This window comes from Lissotriton helveticus, chromosome 8 (assembly GCF_964261635.1).
Source record: "Lissotriton helveticus chromosome 8, aLisHel1.1, whole genome shotgun sequence".
NCBI lineage: Eukaryota > Metazoa > Chordata > Amphibia > Caudata > Salamandridae > Lissotriton > Lissotriton helveticus.
The window spans coordinates 272,713,389-272,724,342 of NC_136069.1; the positions used below are offsets into that span (position 1 = coordinate 272,713,389).

Consider the following 10,954-nt stretch of genomic DNA (forward strand, 5'->3'; position numbering starts at 1 on the left):
CGAATTTTCGGAGGGACAGCTGACATGAGAAACACTCGTAATCTGGCGGGCAGTTCTATTCTATTTCTAAACTTTAATTTTCAGAAACAACTTGACTGCCTATATAAAATATAAGATATAGTACTATTATAAAAATTACCAACTAGTAACATACAAATTGAGTTAAAAAAAAATGAAATAAATATATATATTTTAAAATACATAAATGCATTCAGAAATTATTATAATTTAATGTATAATTAAGATAAGGAGGTCTGCACCTTTACCTTGGCCTTCCTGTATTCCCTTAATGACGATCAGGAACGATTCCTCAATGAGCTTCGGCAGAGGTGATGACCTCCCAAGGTAAGATGGTGTTGCTGGAGGGAGACCTTAGTCTAGTCTTTAGCAACAACATGGACAAATTGGCATTACGCTATGTTCACACTGGGGCCCTTTCCCCGGATGGAGCACAATGGATGCGGGAGATGAGCTTTAAGGACATCTGGCGAGAGCAACAGCTCAAAGCACGGGATTACAATTTCTACTCACATACCCATAAGACATATGTCCAACTTGACTATTTCTTTGGAACAAAGGAGATCCAGGCTTTGGTCACAACAATAGAGATGGAGCCAAGATCCTTATAAGACCACTATGCTGTATCCCTTACCCAGGACCAGTCCCTAATGCAGTGCGTTCCCAGAGACAGAAGAGGGTTACATAGGTGATAGCCGATTTCCTTGCAATTAATGACACTGCTGAGACCCCCATTACTACTCTTAAGAGACCCTCATGGTCATTATTCTGGGGACATTGATTGCTCTATCAGCGGTGGACAACAAGCTCCATTGCGACAAGAAGGAGAGCCTACAAAAGGAAGTCAAACAACTGGAATGTATCCACAAATGCCTAGTAGCCCCCAGGCTCTAGCAGTAGCTAGAGGCGGCACGTGCGCAGTTAGCCAGACTGGAACTGTATTGGGCGAAATGCAAATTATTCCGACTGCGACACTCCCTCTGTGTGGGGGGGATCAGTGTGGGCAGTTTTAGCCAACAGACTTAGAGTACAAAGGCAGGCTGCGGGGATGGACACCCTCCTAGAACCAAACAGTACTGACATCCCAGGAGACGGCCCCATTGCATCCGCCTTACGGTTATATTTAGAGGTTCTCTACTTAGGATAGGACCTAGACCCGGATGGTCCTGGCTTCTACCTTGAAGGGGCACATAGTCCTCACCTGACACCCAACCAAGTGGAGACTCTGGACCACCTGATCCCTGTGGAGGAGGTCATCTCTGCTATTGCTAAACAGAAACCCCTCAAATCTCCAGGTTCAGATGGCATCCCAGCTCTCTTTTATAAAACCTCCTGCACTGCTCTTGCCCCAGTCCTAACCAGGCTCTTTAACTCCATAGCTGGCTCAGGCACTGTGCTGCCTTCAATGCTGGATACCGCTATTGTTGTCATTCCCAAGCTGGGAAAAACAAAAGGCAATGTGGCTCATATCACCCAATATCCCTTCCCAAAGTTGATATCAAATTATTCACCAGCATCCTGGAGGTGGAGCTGGGACCATATATTTCAGGTCTAATTGACCCTGATTAGGTTGGATTTGTCCCTCACTGTCAGTGTATTGACAATACCAAGTGGATCATTCACCTGATAGACAAAGCCAAACACTCTCGGAGGGAATTAATGCTATGGGCCATGGATGCCGAGAAGGCGTTTGGCCGGGTGCATTGGCCGTATTTAGTGGTTATACTCAAATACTTTGGCTTTGAGGCAAGATTTGCACCTGGGTCCTCAGTAACCTTGGAGCACCAAGAGCGATGGTGTGAGTTAATGGGCAGACCTTGACCTACTTTCCTATTCGCAGGGGAACTCGGCAAGGGTGCCCAATGTCACCCATGAATTTTGCTCTGTATATGGAGCCCCTGGCCCAGTAAATATGTAACAATCCAACCATCACATGGGTAAGCTATGTTCGAGATTAACCCCACATTAGCCTCTATGCTGATGACATGGTACTGCCGCTAAATGACCCGATCAGGGCCCTCCTGGCATTTCTGGCAGAGATCGGGACTTAGGGCCTGATTACGATGCTGGTAGGACTCTTGTCTGACCAGCAACGTATAGGAAGCAGGACCGCCCGACTGAAAGTCAGCTTTTCGGCTGCCCTGATTACGATCTGATCGCCTTCATGGCAATTACAATGTGTATATTTTCGATTGTGGCGTGTGCTTCAGACTGCAGCACACGCCCCAATAGAAAATAAACACATTAAAAACATCCCTGCGCTATGTGGCAGGCACCATGGGTCGTCCCTGGGCCCCATAGCGGAGGGCCGGAGGGGAAGGAGGCCCTGCTAGGGGCCCTCAAAATCACTTTCCCCCTGCCTTTTCATGGTGGGTGAACCACCATGAAAGGGCAAGTGGAAAGGGACATTGTAATCTCTATGCCAGGGCCTGGGTAGGCACCGCCCTCATTTTAGGTATTATTGAGCCCGTCTGGAGCGCAGAAGACGGTCCCTCCACCAGATGGCTGTGCCCGCTGCATTGTAATGCGGCGGGCGGACCATAGGCGCAGGTGACTGTGGGTCTGACACTGACATCGTAATCAAGCCCGTTGTGAGGGCTGGCGAATTCCTTATTAATCTCCAGTAATCACAGGCCCTAAATCTTTTGGTCCCTCCAGAGACATTGCTGAGTAGCCAATATCAGATGCCCTAGTCGACTACCACCATTCCCGAGGTTGGGTTCCACCTTATCATGGAACTATGTGTTAATCTCAAACATGCTACCCCTGCAGCCAAAACCTCACAGCTGAAGAGATGTGAGCTTGAATTAATATGGACACTGATGCACAAAGAATGGGACGAGATCTATTACAGGATGCAACATACTGCACGCAGCACTGCCAGCATTGAGACCACTACTAAAATAGTTACATACTGGTACCAGTGTGGCTGCATGGGGGCAACCCGGAGCATAACGCAGACTGCTGAAGGGGTTGTGCGTCATCTGGGATGCTGCTTCATCTGTTGTGGGACTGCCACAGGCTTTCACAATTTTGGGACATGATATTGTCTGATGTAGACACCGACATCGACATTCAGTTGCCCCGTTTCCCTGTATATGTCATCCTGGGGCTCCTGAATGTCCTTACCTTGATGCTTAAATTCTGCAGGGGGCGACACATTAGTGTCATATTAGGTGCCGTCCTACAAAAACATCCTCTCACATAGGGGCATCATAAAGCTCCAGACACATCTCGGATGTCTGCATAGGCTATGACACATAATGGCGATGGAGAGACTAACTCTCACACTGACCTATCGGGAGACTCCCATAGAGAGCATAGGCATCCCTATATTGCTCTCCTCTTTACAGAGTTTAGGGAGTTGATATGTACCAGATATCTGCACCTGCGGTGCTTGGCAGAACCTCACACCTTGGAACGGAGTGGGGAGGAAGCCCATAGTGGACCAGCGTAAGGCAAATAGTGCATTGCTAACACAATCAATGGCATTCCATGTGAGTACTCTGGGAGGTGGGTAGGGGTGGGGGTTGAGGTTTGTTGGTTTCTTTGATATTTTTATTTGATTGATTAGTGGAGCGAGCTCTAACTTACTGTTTTCTGGCTTGTATTTTTAAAATGCTATTTGACCATAAAATGAAGACAATATATGCATACAATAACTACACATACAGGCACCTCATCCCTGGTGGTCCAGTGGTAGAGCCTCTGCTCTGCTGCGGTTCTGCCCTCGCTCCCTCATTTTCAGACTCCTTTCCCTCCTCCTTCCACCTTTTTTTTGCTGTTCTTTTCTTTTTGCTACTTTTCTCTCTTTACTCTTCTTCTCTTTTCCCAGTTTCACTACACCCTTTTTCGGGCTGCTGCAGACCCCCGCCATCTCACCCCCTTTCAGAGCAGCATTTCTCGGTCCCAACTTCCTGTCTCCCAGCTGTCCAGCCCTCCCCCGTCACACTACTTAATGGCAGCTGCTGTGCAGTCATACACGGCGGGCACGAGGCTGGCGCGCCAAAGGCAAACACATCTGAGCCCGTCCATGCCGTGGCCACGGACCCTGGTCCACAGATCTGCCACTGCAGCTTCAGCACCCTCCACCAACTCCTACTTGGACTCAACAACGCCTGCCAGCTTTCGTCACCGAACAAAACCCATGGCCCCTTCACCTGCCACCACTGCTGCTACACCTTCACCCACCTTCGCACTCCAGCTCCTCCACCTTTCTGACGACCCTCACTGCACCCATCTGCATCCTCCTCAACATTCAATCATTGCACAGACATACCATAGAGAACTAGGACCTCCTCAACTCCGCCTCATCCGACGTAGCCTTCCTTACAGAAATCTGTACCAACCCCAGCTCAACGCAGGACCTCTCCACCGCCATCCCCGATGACTACAGGACATCCGCAAGGACTGTGCCCTCCGACTTGGGGGAGGCATCACCATCATCCACAATAACACCCTCCACCTCACCCCCCACTCAGACGACCTTATGACCTTCATGGAGCACCTCCACTTCCTGATCCAGACCGATGTGAACACCACCCTCTGAGGCACCCCATCCTACAGGCTATCCGGCCTCTGGGCTACCTTCACCGACTTTATGTCAAAATAGAATTTCCCTTTGGGCACATTAGGTGTAAGGACATCAACTTCTCTAAGACAAAAATGGACAACAGATATTCAAGCATAAAAACAGATATTCAAGCACAAAAACTAAGAGCAATGCATAAGCTACAAAATTATGAGATAACGGTAAGTTCAAAATAGCACAGTTTATTTATACATAAAATTAATAAAAAGACAAATTAAAATCACATAAAAATTGGGAACACAGAGAATATATGAAAGGGAATGAATCAAGTACATCAATACATCTAATCAAATTCATACACCTAAAAAGGGAAGTACACAAAATTCCTAAATCACATATGAATAGTACTATTCCCTCAATTTCAACGCGTTTCGACGGACAAATGGCATGTCGCCGTCTTCATCAGGAAATATAGACTGTCTTCCCAAGAAATATATATATTCTTAATGTGCGTGTATATAACAACTGCACGTTAGCGTTTTCCGGGCCTTTGTTGAGTTTTAATTTCTCCTTGAACGGCCTCTTGAATCGTAATGCTGCTAGCGTCCCGCGAGTCAATCCGCTCGTCTCCGACTGGAGCTACCTTCACCGACACCATCATTGACTTCATCGAATCCCAGGCCCTCGCATCCACCAATTACACTATGCTCTGAAACCTTAACTTCCACCCAGACAACCCCAATGACTAGAACACCCCATCTCTCCTAGAGGAGCTCACCGAGATAGGAGTCAAGCACCTAGTTACCTCACATACACACATAGCAAGACACACACTCGAACCTGTCTTCAACGCCAGCAACAGTATAATTTTAAGCCACACCACCGAACTCCTCTGGACCGACCACCACTGCATTCATTTCTCCTTCACCAAACCCAACGTACACCACCAAGCCCACCGCTTCCCCCACAGAAGCTGGAACAAACTCATCAAAGAACATCTCACCACCTTCCTCAGCAGAATCCCGCCACCGGCTTCCATACAACCAACACCACAGAACGCAACCTCCATCACTGGATCACAATTGCTCCAACACCCTGTCTCCTCTCAAAAAACCCCAGAGGCAAACAACACGTCAAAAAAACAAACTGGTTCACCTCCACCCTCCAAGAGTCCAGAAGCACCTGTAGACAGCTCAAGAAGTGTTGGAGAAACAATAAAACCACGGATGCCCACACCCCCTTCAAAGCAGCCACCACTGCACACCACCATCTCATCAAAAGCACAAAAAAAACTTCCCTCCAATCCATAATGAATACAAAGCACAAAACAGCAAAGAACTCTTCGCCATCATTAAAGAGTTTGCCAAGCCCAACAGTGAGACCACAGACATCCCACCCTCCCAATACCTCTTCAACAAACTCGACAGCCTCTTCCACCACAAGATAAGGCAGATCTAATACAGATTTGATGCCCAAGACCACCCCACTGCGCCACTGCAACCAACGCCACCACCCCAGCACCGCCTGCTCAACTAGACCCCGCTCACCATGGACGACAGCCTCAAGACCATGAAGAGCTTTCACTCCGGAGCCCCATCAGATCCCTGTCCTCAGCACATCTTCTACAAAGCCACCATCGCACCAGAGCTACACGGTACGATCACCTGCTCCATCAAAATCACCACTTTCCCCGATGACTGAAAACACGCTTAGATCACCCCCCCTCCACCCCCCTCACTGAAGAAGCCTTCTGCGGACCCGATGGACCTCAAGAATTTCAGGCCCATTTCTCTGTTCTCCTTCCTAGCCAAGGTCATCAAAAAAGTCATCAACGCCCCAGTTGCTGGGTTCATTGAAGCCAACCACATCCTGGACGTCTCCCAATCCGAGTTCCAAAGCAACCACAGCACCAAGACTGCCCTCCTCACCATCACCGAAAACATCTGCTTCCTCCTTGACCAGGGTGAATCCGCAGCTGTCATCCTCCAGGACCTCTCAGCCGCCTTTGACACCGTCTACCGCCGGCATCTGCCACAAAGCCCTGGACTGCTCCTTCCTCACTGGCTGAACACAGCCGGTCAGACTACCACCGCACCTCTCAGAACCTGCAGAGATCAGCTGCGGAGTGCCCCAGGGGTCCTCCCTGTGCCCAACCCTCTTCAACTTTTAAACAGCCCCACTTGCAACCATCGTCAGACACCATGGACTCAACATCTTCTCCTATGTCAACAACACACAGCTTATCCTTTCCCCCACCAACACACCCACAATCACTAAGAACAACTTCCACAAAGTCATGAAAGTCATCACAACCTGGAGGGGAGACAGCTACCTCAAGCTGAACTTAGACAAGACAGAAGGCCTCATCTTGGGATCCAGCCCCTCCACTTGGAATGACTCCTGGTGGCCTGCTACACTTGGAACACCCCCCACACACACAGACCATGCACGCAACCTCTGCATTATACTGAACTCCTCGCTCACTATGAACCACCAGATCAACGCTGTCTCTGTGTCATGTTCCAACACACTCCAAAAGACCTTCAGATGGATCCCCACCTAATCAGGGAAGACAATTACCCATGCCCTCATCAGCAGCAGACTCGACTAAGGTAGCGCACTCTACGCCGGCGTTACCCAGAAACTCCTCTGGAAGTTCCAGAACATTCAAAACGCTACAGCCATACTGGTCCTAAACATCCCCCTCTGCAGCCACATCACACAACACCTGTGTGAACTCCAATGGCTCCCAGTCAATAAAAGAATAACCTTCAAGCTCCTCACCCACGCATACAAGGCCTCCACAATGCTGGACCAGCACACCTGAACCACAGCCTCATTCCACGCACTCAACAGACCCCTCCACTCCGCACAACTGTCATTGCCCACCATCCAATTGATCCCGAGGACCAGAACTGGAGGACGATCCTTCTCCTACCTTGCCCCAAGACCTACAACACAATGCAATCCCCATCCCTGTCCCAATTCAGGAAGGACCTCAAGACCTGGCTCTTTGAATTAATCCAGTGCCCAGACGGATCTGCAGCCCCCAACCAACGCTTTCAGACCCTCACGGGTGAGTAGCCATCCTTTACAAACCCCTCATTGATTGATTGATTCCTATTATGTTAAATTTGAGTAATTATTTATGAATTTATTTATGATTATATGAAATACTTTAACCATTATCAAACACAAAAAGAACAATTTTCTAAATTAAATCTTCAATTTCAAAATGTAAACTTTTTCAAACAAAAATTTACAAATGCGATACTTACAATCACAAAAAAAGGCCGATTCACTTAGACGTTTGGTCTCAATAGACCAAACATTTACGTTTACGACTTTGGGAATTCACAAAGGGCATTAATGAGTACTATCTTTATGTCTGCATTTGGGTGGTGATCCGTCCCGGGTGCAGACATAAAAATAGCCCTTCATGAACTTCCAAAGTCGTAAACATAGATGTTTAGTCTAAGGTTAGACCAAACGTCAAAGTTTGCCTTTGTGAATCGGGCCCTAACACATTAAATAAAATGTAAATATAAAACAGTACACATTACCCTAGATCCACAACACTGTGCTAATAAAAATCGTATTAAACTTTTTTTATTTAATACAATAAAAAAGAAAATCACATAATAAAGTTACTTAAATATTCTAAAAATACAAATTGATATATTACTAAACAAGGAAAAAACACAAATACAAAAATACAAATTAAGAAAAAAATCTGAAATAATTATTTCTTTAAAATGAAACTTAAATATTGCAATAATACATAAATACCTTTATAAAATATTAGAATGTTATTAAAACAGCAGCAACACGCAGGTAGTGCTCTTGTCTGCCACCATGCCCGCTGACGTCTTGGAGGTGACCAAAAAGTTCATGCGAGACCCCATCCGTATCCTGGTGAAAAAGGAGGAGCTGACCCTGGAGGGTATCCGACAGTTCTATGTCAATGTGGAGCGAGAGGAGTGGAAATTGGACACCTTGTGTGATCTTTACGAAACATTGACAATCACCCAAACTGTCATCTTCATCAACACGCAAAGGAAGGTGGACTGGCTGACGGAGAAGATGCACGCCCGTGACTTCACAGTTTCCGCTCTGCATGGAGATATGGACCAAAAAGAGCGAGATGTAATTATGCGTGAATTCCGATCCGGCTCCAGTCGTGTGCTCATCACTACAGATGTGTTGGCCAGAGGCATTGACGTGCAGCAGGTCTCCTTGGTAATCAACTACGACCTGCCAACGAACCGGGAGAATTACATCCACAGAATCGGACAAGGTGGGCGCTTCGGTAGGAAAGGTGTGGCCATCAACATGATGACGGAAGAGGACAAGCGAACCCTGAAGGACATTGAGACTTTCTACAACACCACCATTGAGGAGATGCCCATGAACGTGGCCGATCTGATCTAAGCCTCCTCCGCGAGGAGGGCTTGCATGGTGGACCACCGAGCAAAGGAGAGGAGGAAAAGAACCCAGAAGTCTTTCTAGCATGGCTTGTTCATGTTGGGGCTATTTGGAGTATATTTTTGTTCTTTTGATTTGAATAAATATTTCGGAAGGCAAAAAAAAAAAAAAAGAATGTTATTAAAACATGGGAAGAAAATATACATGAAATAAAATACACACTACATACAATTAATAAAAAATACTAGTAAAACATTTAAAAAACAAATTAAAAAAATGCATGTTGAACTTACATTATAATATTGAAAATGCTTGAAACATTTTCAAAAACAACAAATACCATTTTAAGCAATATATACAACATATACATTTGTAAAATTTCTTATTTATAAAAGCTAAAATTACTATTTAAAAAAGTATTTTAATTTCAGAAATGCATAAAACAATAATTAAAACAAACACTTTAAAAATCTCCTCACCCTCTCCCCTATAAACTCAAAACCCAGCTAAGAAAAAATTAATAAACAAATGAAAAACTAATACAATTTAAAATACATACAATGAATATTATGACTAATTGAAAAAGAAATTCTAGCTTCAACCTATTTTTAAAATAATTACCTAAAATAAATTTAGAAACTAACACAATTTACCAAAAATATTGTAAAGCACAACATTTACAATATTTTTGTAAATGTTACATTTTACAGCAGTATCAAAAATAAGATTAAAAATGATACTCCTACCTTCAATATTTATGTTCACAATATTTTTAACAACACAATATTACTGTAAATGATATGTTTGAATCACAGTGTGGCTGCATAAGGGAGATGTTCTGTCTTTTTTTCGATTATCTTCACAAGATCACAGAGAGTGAAATGCCATGAGCCATGAAGATAGCCAATGCATGGCAGAGGCTACAGAATTTTATTTTATGGCTAATACTCATTTTGCCTGAGTGTGCTAAATTTTACCATCATAATATCTAGTCAGGGTTTAACCAAATGTTTCAGTGACTGACAATCAACCTTTTAGGCACTGCCAAAATGAGAAAGATGAGACACATTGAGCTGTTTCCCCTAATTCAGTTGAGAAACCCTACTGGCAAGAATTTCTTGGGAGTTACACCTATCTCCAGCAGGTCAAATGTTCAAGGCTGCAAGCCATCTTCTTCCTCAAGTTTTTCAAATTCAAGCACACCCATACCCTTGTAATTACATTTTGGCCAGCCTGTTTCCTAGCAGGAAGCTATTCTGCATAACATAGTGGATGCCATGTTATTCTATGAAAGAACTTGGGGGCATATTATCAAAGGCAGGCGATACATTATCGCCGCTTTTTTCGGCAGAAAACTGCCGATAAAGCGGCGATAATGGCCTTGATAATATGCTCTATGTATTCCAATCGAAGCCCATGTTAGATGTGTTTACATCTAACATGGGCTTCGATTGGAATTCATAGAGCATATTATCAAGGCCATTATCGCCGCTTTATCGGCAGTTTCCTGCCGATAAAAGCGGCGATAATGTATCGCCTGCCCTTGATAATATGCCCCTTGATTTTCAAAAGCTTGCATCTTTAGCAAACCACTTTCAGTATAAGCAGACTTTCTAGGACTCTCCAGGGTCTGATTTATCAACATTTTTGCAGGTGAAAAGTCACCAAAAGTGAAGCAAACCAACACAAACCAAAACAGAGGATTAATATGCCATACGAATACATGTCCAGCTAGTCAGGCTCCACTAACAACAGGAAGAAGCTGCTGACCGACAACAACTATTGAAGCCTGCTACCATTGATGGCTGGGTCTGGTGGCTTAGTGGACTAATGCGTCCACTGTAGGGGCCTGTGTTTGATCTCATGGTCACACATTCAAATCCCCGCATGCCCACTCACCCTGTCCTCTTTCTGAGGTCGATAAAATGAGTGCCATTGAGGTGGGTAAAAATAAGCATCAGTTAATCAGCGTCAAGATAC

The 10,954-nt window shown here is 45.2% G+C and overlaps 1 pseudogene; it reads left to right on the forward strand.

Moving 5' to 3' along the window:
- The first annotated feature begins 8,374 nt into the window (after nt 1–8,374).
- Nucleotides 8,375–9,149, forward strand: LOC144771599 (eukaryotic initiation factor 4A-I pseudogene; annotated as a pseudogene).
- Nucleotides 9,150–10,954: the final 1,805 nt, after the last annotated feature.